Genomic DNA, 7,838 nt, shown 5'->3' with positions numbered 1-7,838 from the left:
AGAGTTCTCCGCGGCCATCCACTCCAACCTTGTCCGACTTTGAGGCACCAGGCTCGGCCACCCTCCGAGCCCTTTCCTTCCCTCTCCTGTTATGGTGCCTCCCTATTAACCTCTAGGTGGTTGCGCTCGTGACATCAAAAAGACCACTTTTTGCAGAGCAGTCACACTCGGAAAAAATTTCTTTCGTCAGGCAAAAGAACCAGAGTTCTCCGCGGCCATCCACTCCAACCTTGTCCGACTTTGAGGCACCAGGCTCGGCCACCCTCCGAGCCTTTTCCTTCCCTCTCCTGTTATGGTGCCTCCCTATTAACCTCTAGGTGGTTGCGCTCGTGACATCAAAAAGACCACTTTTTGCAGAGCAGTCACACTCGGAAAAAATTTCTTTCGTCAGGCAAAAGAACCAGAGTTCTCCGCGGCCATCCACTCCAACCTTGTCCGATTTTGAGGCACCAGGCTCGGCCACCCTCCGAGCCTTTTCACTCCCTCTCCTGTTATGGTGCCTCCCTATTAACCTCTAGGTGGTTGCGCTCGTGACATCAAAAAGACCACTTTTTGCAGAGCAGTCACACTCGGAAAAAATTTCTTTCGTCAGGCAAAAGAACCAGAGTTCTCAGCGGTCATCCACTCCAACCTTGTCCGATTTTGAGGCACCAGGCTCGGCCACCCTCCGAGCCTTTTCACTCCCTCTCCTGTTATGGTGCCTCCCTATTAACCTCTAGGTGGTTGCGCTCGTGACATCAAAAAGACCACTTTTTGCAGAGCAGTCACACTCGGAAAACATTTCTTTCGTCAGGCAAAAGAACCAGAGTTCTCAGCGGTCATCCACTCCAACCTTGTCCGACTTTGAGGCACCAGGCTCGGCCACCCTCCGAGCCTTTTCACTCCCTCTCCTGTTATGGTGCCTCCCTATTAACCTCTAGGTGGTTGCGCTCGTGACATCAAAAAGACCACTTTTTGCAGAGCAGTCACACTCGGAAAAAATTTCTTTCGTCTGGCAAAAGAACCAGAGTTTTCAGCGGTCATCCACTCCAACCTTGTCCGATTTTGAGGCACCAGGCTCGGCCACCCTCCGAGCCTTTTCACTCCCTCTCCTGTTATGGTGCCTCCCTATTAACCTCTAGGTGGTTGCGCTCGTGACATCAAAAAGACCACTTTTTGCAGAGCAGTCACACTCGGAAAAAATTTCTTTCGTCAGGCAAAAGAACCAGAGTTTTCAGCGGTCATCCACTCCAACCTTGTCCGATTTTGAGGCACCAGGCTCGGCCACCGTCCGAGCCTTTTCACTCCCTCTCCTGTTATGGTGCCTCCCTATTAACCTCTAGGTGGTTGCGCTCGTGACATCAAAAAGACCACTTTTTGCAGAGCAGTCACACTCGGAAAAAATTTCTTTCGTCTGGCAAAAGAACCAGAGTGATCAGCGGTCATCCACTCCAACCTTGTCCGATTTTGAGGCACCAGGCTCGGCCACCCTCCGAGCCTTTTCACTCCCTCTCCTGTTATGGTGCCTCCCTATTAACCTCTAGGTGGTTGCGCTCGTGACATCAAAAAGACCACTTTTTTCAGAGCAGTCACACTCGGGAAAAATTTCTTTCGTCTGGCAAAAGAACCAGAGTTTTCAGCGGTCATCCACTCCAACCTTGTCCGATTTTGAGGCACCAGGCTCGGCCACCCTCCGAGCCTTTTCACTCCCTCTCCTGTTATGGTGCCTCCCTATTAACCTCTAGGTGGTTGCGCTCGTGACATCAAAAAGACCACTTTTTGCAGAGCAGTCACACTCGGAAAAAATTTCTTTCGTCTGGCAAAAGAACCAGAGTTTTCAGCGGTCATCCACTCCAACCTTGTCCGATTTTGAGGCACCAGGCTCGGCCACCCTCCGAGCCTTTTCACTCCCTCTCCTGTTATGGTGCCTCCCTATTAACCTCTAGGTGGTTGCGCTCGTGACATCAAAAAGACCACTTTTTGCAGAGCAGTCACACTCGGGAAAAATTTCTTTCGTCTGGCAAAAGAACCAGAGTTTTCAGCGGTCATCCACTCCAACCTTGTCCGATTTTGAGGCACCAGGCTCGGCCACCGTCCGAGCCTTTTCACTCCCTCTCCTGTTATGGTGCCTCCCTATTAACCTCTAGGTGGTTGCGCTCGTGACATCAAAAAGACCACTTTTTTCAGAGCAGTCACACTCGGGAAAAATTTCTTTCGTCTGGCAAAAGAACCAGAGTTATCAGCGGTCATCCACTCCAACCTTGTCCGACGTTGAGGCACCGATGTCGGCCAAGTTCTGAGCGTTCCACCGCCGAATGCCACTGGTCCTCAACACAGCGGACTTCCAATCCAACCTTGTCCGACTTTGAGGCACCGAAGTCGGCCTCAGCCCGAGCCTTCCCCCGCCGACCTCACTGGAGCCCGCCATCCAGGGACCGGCGGAGGTCGCCCGCATGACCGCGGCAAAGTGTCTCAAAGTCGGGCACGACCGCTCGAGTCACCCGCCAACCCGGTCCGGGGCACCTCCAGGGACCGGCGGAGGACGCCCGCATGACCGCGACAAAGTGTCTCAAAGTCGGGCACGACCGCTCGAGTCACCCGCCAACCCGGTCCGGGGCACCTCCAGGGACCGGCGGAGGACGCCCGCATGACCGCGACAAAGTGTCTCAAAGTCGGGCACGACCGCTCGAGTCACCCGCCAACCCGGTCCGGGGCACCTCCAGGGACCGGCGGAGGACGCCCGCATGACCGCGACAAAGTGTCTCAAAGTCGGGCAGGACCGCTCGAGTCACCCGCCAACCCGGTCCGGGGCACCTCCAGGGACCGGCGGAGGACGCCCGCATGACCGCGACAAAGTGTCTCAAAGTCGGGCACGACCGCTCGAGTCACCCGCCAACCCGGTCCGGGGCACCTCCGGGGACCGGCGGAGGACGCCCGCATGACCGCGACAAAGTGTCTCAAAGTCGGGCATGACCGTTCGAGTCACCCGCCAACCCGGTCCGGGGCACCTCCAGGGACCGGCGGAGGACGCCCGCATGACCGCGACAAAGTGTCTCAAAGTCGGGCACGACCGCTCGAGTCACCCGCCAACCCGGTCCGGGGCACCTCCAGGGACCGGCGGAGGACGCCCGCATGACCGCGACAAAGTGTCTCAAAGTCGGGCATGACCGCTCGAGTCACCCGCCAACCCGGTCCGGGGCACCTCCAGGGACCGGCGGAGGACGCCCGCATGACCGCGACAAAGTGTCTCAAAGTCGGGCATGACCGCTCGAGTCACCCGCCAACCCGGTCCGGGGCACCTCCGGGGACCGGCGGAGGACGCCCGCATGACCGCGACAAAGTGTCTCAAAGTCGGGCATGACCGCTCGAGTCACCCGCCAACCCGGTCCGGGGCACCTCCAGGGACCGGCGGAGGACGCCCGCATGACCGCGACAAAGTGTCTCAAAGTCGGGCATGACCGCTCGAGTCACCCGCCAACCCGGTCCGGGGCACCTCCAGGGACCGGCGGAGGACGCCCGCATGACCGCGACAAAGTGTCTCAAAGTCGGGCACGACCGCTCGAGTCACCCGCCAACCCGGTCCGGGGCACCTCCAGGGACCGGCGGAGGACGCCCGCATGACCGCGACAAAGTGTCTCAAAGTCGGGCACGACCGCTCGAGTCACCCGCCAACCCGGTCCGGGGCACCTCCAGGGACCGGCGGAGGTCGCCCGCATGACCGCGACAAAGTGTCTCAAAGTCGGGCATGACCGCTCGAGTCACCCGCCAACCCGGTCCGGGGCACCTCCGGGGACCGGCGGAGGACGCCCGCATGACCGCGACAAAGTGTCTCAAAGTCGGGCAGGACCGCTCGAGTCACCCGCCAACCCGGTCCGGGGCACCTCCGGGGAGCAGTGGAGGTCGCTCGCATGACCGCGACAAAGTGTCTCAAAGTCGGGCATGACCGCTCGAGTCGCCCGCCATCCCGGTCCGGAGCTCAACACTTTGTCGTTTTTTCCACTCCCTCCCCATTAACCTCTAGGTGGTTGCGCTCGTGACATCAAAAAGACCACTTTTTGCAGAGCAGTCACACTCGGAAAAAATTCGTTTCGTCTGGCAAAAGAACCAGAGTTCTCAGCGGGCTTCCAGTCCAACCTTGTCCGATTTTGAGGCACCAGGCTCGGCCACAGTCCGAGCCCATTCACTCCCTCCCCTGTTGTACTCGCTCCCTATTAACCTCTAGGTGGTTGCGCTCGTGACATCAAAAAGACCACTTTTTGAGGAGCAGTCACACTTAGGAAAAATCCGTTTGCGCTCACACCATCCCTCCCCATTAACCTCTAGGTGGTTGCGCTCGTGACATCAAAAAGACCACTTTTTGAGGAGCAGTCACACTTAGGAAAAATCCGTTTGCGCTCACACCATCCCTCCCCATTAACCTCTAGGTGGTTGCGCTCGTGACATCAAAAAGACCACTTTTTGAGGAGCAGTCAGACACCGAGGTTTTCTGGATTTATGTCCGTTTTCCTGGTTCTCTGACTCGGGCACCTTGTGACCGACATCCCCCCCTTCCCTGGTTCTATTTTGCCGATACTTTGGTGAGTTTTCTACCCGCAAACCAAGCCCCCCAAGACCGCCGCCTGGTGGGGGAGCATGCCGCCTGGCCCGGTTCTATTTTAGGTCACTTTGGTGAGTTTTCTACCCGCAAACGAAGCCCCCCAAGCCCGCCGCCTGGTGGGGGAAGAGGCCCCCTGGTCCCGGTTCTATTTTAGGACACTTTGGTGAGTTTTCTACCCGCAAACCAAGCCCCCCAAGCCCGCCGCCTGGTGGGGGAAGATGCCCCCTGGTCCCGGTTCTATTTTAGGACACTTTGGTGAGTTTTCTACCCGCAAACCAAGCCCCCCAAGCCCGCCGCCTGGTGGGGGAACATGCCCCCTGGTCCCGGTTCTATTTTAGGACACTTTGGTGAGTTTTCTACCCGCAAACCAAGCCCCCCAAGCCCGCCGCCTGGTGGGGGAACATGCCGCCTAGCCCGGTTCTATTTTAGGTCACTTTGGTGAGTTTTCTACCCGCAAACCAAGCCCCCCAAGCCCGCCGCCTGGTGGGGGAAGAGGCCCCCTGGTCCCGGTTCTATTTTAGGACACTTTGGTGAGTTTTCTACCCGCAAACCAAGCCCCCCAAGCCCGCCGCCTGGTGGGGGAACATGCCCCCTGGTCCTGGTTCTATTTTAGGACACTTTGGTGAGTTTTCTACCCGCAAACCAAGCCCCCCAAGCCCGCCGCCTGGTGGGGGAACATGCCCCCTGGTCCCGGTTCTATTTTAGGACACTTTGGTGAGTTTTCTACCCGGAAACCAAGCCCCCCAAGCCCGCCACCTGGTGGGGGAAGAGGCCCCCTGGTCCCGGTTCTATTTTAGGACACTTTGGTGAGTTTTCTACCCACACTGCAGGTCCCCAAATGCCGCCATCTGGTGGGGGAACATGCCGCCTGCACCGGTTCTATTTTAGGACACTTTGGTGAGTTTTCTACCCACACTGCAGGTCCCCAAATGCCGCCATCTGGTGGGGGAACATGCCGCCTGCACCGGTTCTATTTTAAGTCACTTTGGTGAGTTTTCTGCCCACACTACGGGTCCCCAAATGCCGCCATCTGGTGGGGGAACATGCCGCCTGCACCGGTTCTATTTTAAGTCACTTTGGTGAGTTTTCTGCCCACACTACGGGTCCCCAAATGCCGCCATCTGGTGGGGGAACATGCCGCCTGCACCGGTTCTATTTTAAGTCACTTTGGTGAGTTTTCTGCCCACACTACGGCTCCCCAAATGCCGCCATCTGGTGGGGGAACATGCCGCCTGCACCGGTTCTATTTTAAGTCACTTTGGTGAGTTTTCTACCCACACTACGGGTCCCCAAATGCCGCCATCTGGTGGGGGAACATGCCGCCTGCACCGGTTCTATTTTAAGTCACTTTGGTGAGTTTTCTACCCACACTACGGGTCCCCAAATGCCGCCATCTGGTGGGGGAACATGCCGCCTGCACCGGTTCTATTTTAAGTCACTTTGGTGAGTTTTCTACCCACACTACGGGTCCCCAAATGCCGCCATCTGGTGGGGGAACATGCCGCCTGCACCGGTTCTATTTTAAGTCACTTTGGTGAGTTTTCTACCCACACTACGGGTCCCCAAATGCCGCCATCTGGTGGGGGAACATGCCGCCTGCACCGGTTCTATTTTAAGTCACTTTGGTGAGTTTTCTGCCCACACTACGGGTCCCCAAATGCCGCCATCTGGTGGGGGAACATGCCGCCTGCACCGGTTCTATTTTAAGTCACTTTGGTGAGTTTTCTGCCCACACTACGGGTCCCCAAATGCCGCCACCTGGTGGGGGAACTGCCGCCTAGTCCCGGTTCTATTTTAGGTCACTTTTCTCACTTTCTGACCCACAAATAATGCCCCAAATGCCGCCGCCTGGTGGGGGGAACTGCCGCCTAGTCCCGGTTCTATTTTAGGTCACTTTTCTCACTTTCTGACCCACAAATAATGCCCCAAATGCCGCCGCCTGGTGGGGGGAACTGCCGCCTAGTCCCGGTTCTATTTTAGGTCACTTTTCTCACTTTCTGACCCACAAATAATGCCCCAAATGCCGCCGCCTGGTGGGGGGAACTGCCGCCTAGTCCCGGTTCTATTTTAGGTCACTTTTCTCACTTTCTGACCCACAAATAATGCCCCAAATGCCGCCGCCTGGTGGGGGGAACTGCCGCCTAGTCCCGGTTCTATTTTAGGTCACTTTTCTCACTTTCTGACCCACAAATAATGCCCCAAATGCCGCCGCCTGGTGGGGGGAACTGCCGCCTAGTCCCGGTTCTATTTTAGGTCACTTTTCTCACTTTCTTACCCACAAATAATGCCCCAAATGCCGCCGCCTGGTGGGGGGAACTGCCGCCTAGTCCCGGTTCTATTTTAGGTCACTTTTCTCACTTTCTGACCCACAAATAATGCCCCAAATGCCGCCGCCTGGTGGGGGGAACTGCCGCCTAGTCCCGGTTCTATTTTAGGTCACTTTTCTCACTTTCTGACCCACAAATAATGCCCCAAATGCCGCCGCCTGGTGGGGGGAACTGCCGCCTAGTCCCGGTTCTATTTTAGGTCACTTTTCTCACTTTCTTACCCACAAATAATGCCCCAAATGCCGCCGCCTGGTGGGGGGAACTGCCGCCTAGTCCCGGTTCTATTTTAGGTCACTTTTCTCACTTTCTGACCCACAAATAATGCCCCAAATGCCGCCGCCTGGTGGGGGGAACTGCCGCCTAGTCCCGGTTCTATTTTAGGTCACTTTTCTCACTTTCTGACCCACAAATAATGCCCCAAATGCCGCCGCCTGGTGGGGGGAACTGCCGCCTAGTCCCGGTTCTATTTTAGGTCACTTTTCTCACTTTCTTACCCACAAATAATGCCCCAAATGCCGCCGCCTGGTGGGGGGAACTGCCGCCTAGTCCCGGTTCTATTTTAGGTCACTTTTCTCACTTTTCTACCCACAAATAATGGCAAAAAAAAATGCTTACAGCACCCAGTATTCCCAGGCGGTCTCCCATCCAAGTACTAACTGGGCCCGACCCTGCTTGGCTTCCGAGATCAGACGAGATCGGGCTCATTCAGGGTGGTGTGGCCGTAAGCGAGGGAAGCGCTTGTGAAATGCCCCAAAGTGTTGAAAATGTTCCCCAGGCCCCTGGTTCCCCATCCCCGCAGGAGGAGGCTCCCCAGGCCCCCTGGTTCACCATCCCCGCAGGAGGAGGCTCCCCAGGCCCCCTGGTGCAGGAGGAGGCTCCCCAGGCCCCTGGTTCCCCATCCCCGCAGGAGGAGGCTCCCCAGGCCCCCTGGTTCC

The 7,838-nt window shown here is 57.1% G+C and overlaps 1 non-coding gene across 1 annotated transcript; it reads right to left on the bottom strand.

Annotated features, from left to right (window-relative positions):
* Positions 1-7,511: 7,511 nt before the first annotated feature.
* LOC148057959 (5S ribosomal RNA) lies at positions 7,512-7,630 on the bottom strand. Its single transcript, XR_015710286.1, has one exon. It is a non-coding gene; the product is annotated as a 5S ribosomal RNA (ribosomal RNA).
* Positions 7,631-7,838: the final 208 nt, after the last annotated feature.

The sequence above is a fragment of the Callionymus lyra genome, unplaced genomic scaffold, assembly GCF_982586985.1.
Source record: "Callionymus lyra unplaced genomic scaffold, fCalLyr1.hap1.1 HAP1_SCAFFOLD_254, whole genome shotgun sequence".
In the NCBI taxonomy this organism is placed as follows: domain Eukaryota; kingdom Metazoa; phylum Chordata; class Actinopteri; order Syngnathiformes; family Callionymidae; genus Callionymus; species Callionymus lyra.
This window is presented reverse-complemented; position numbering and strand designations above follow the sequence as displayed.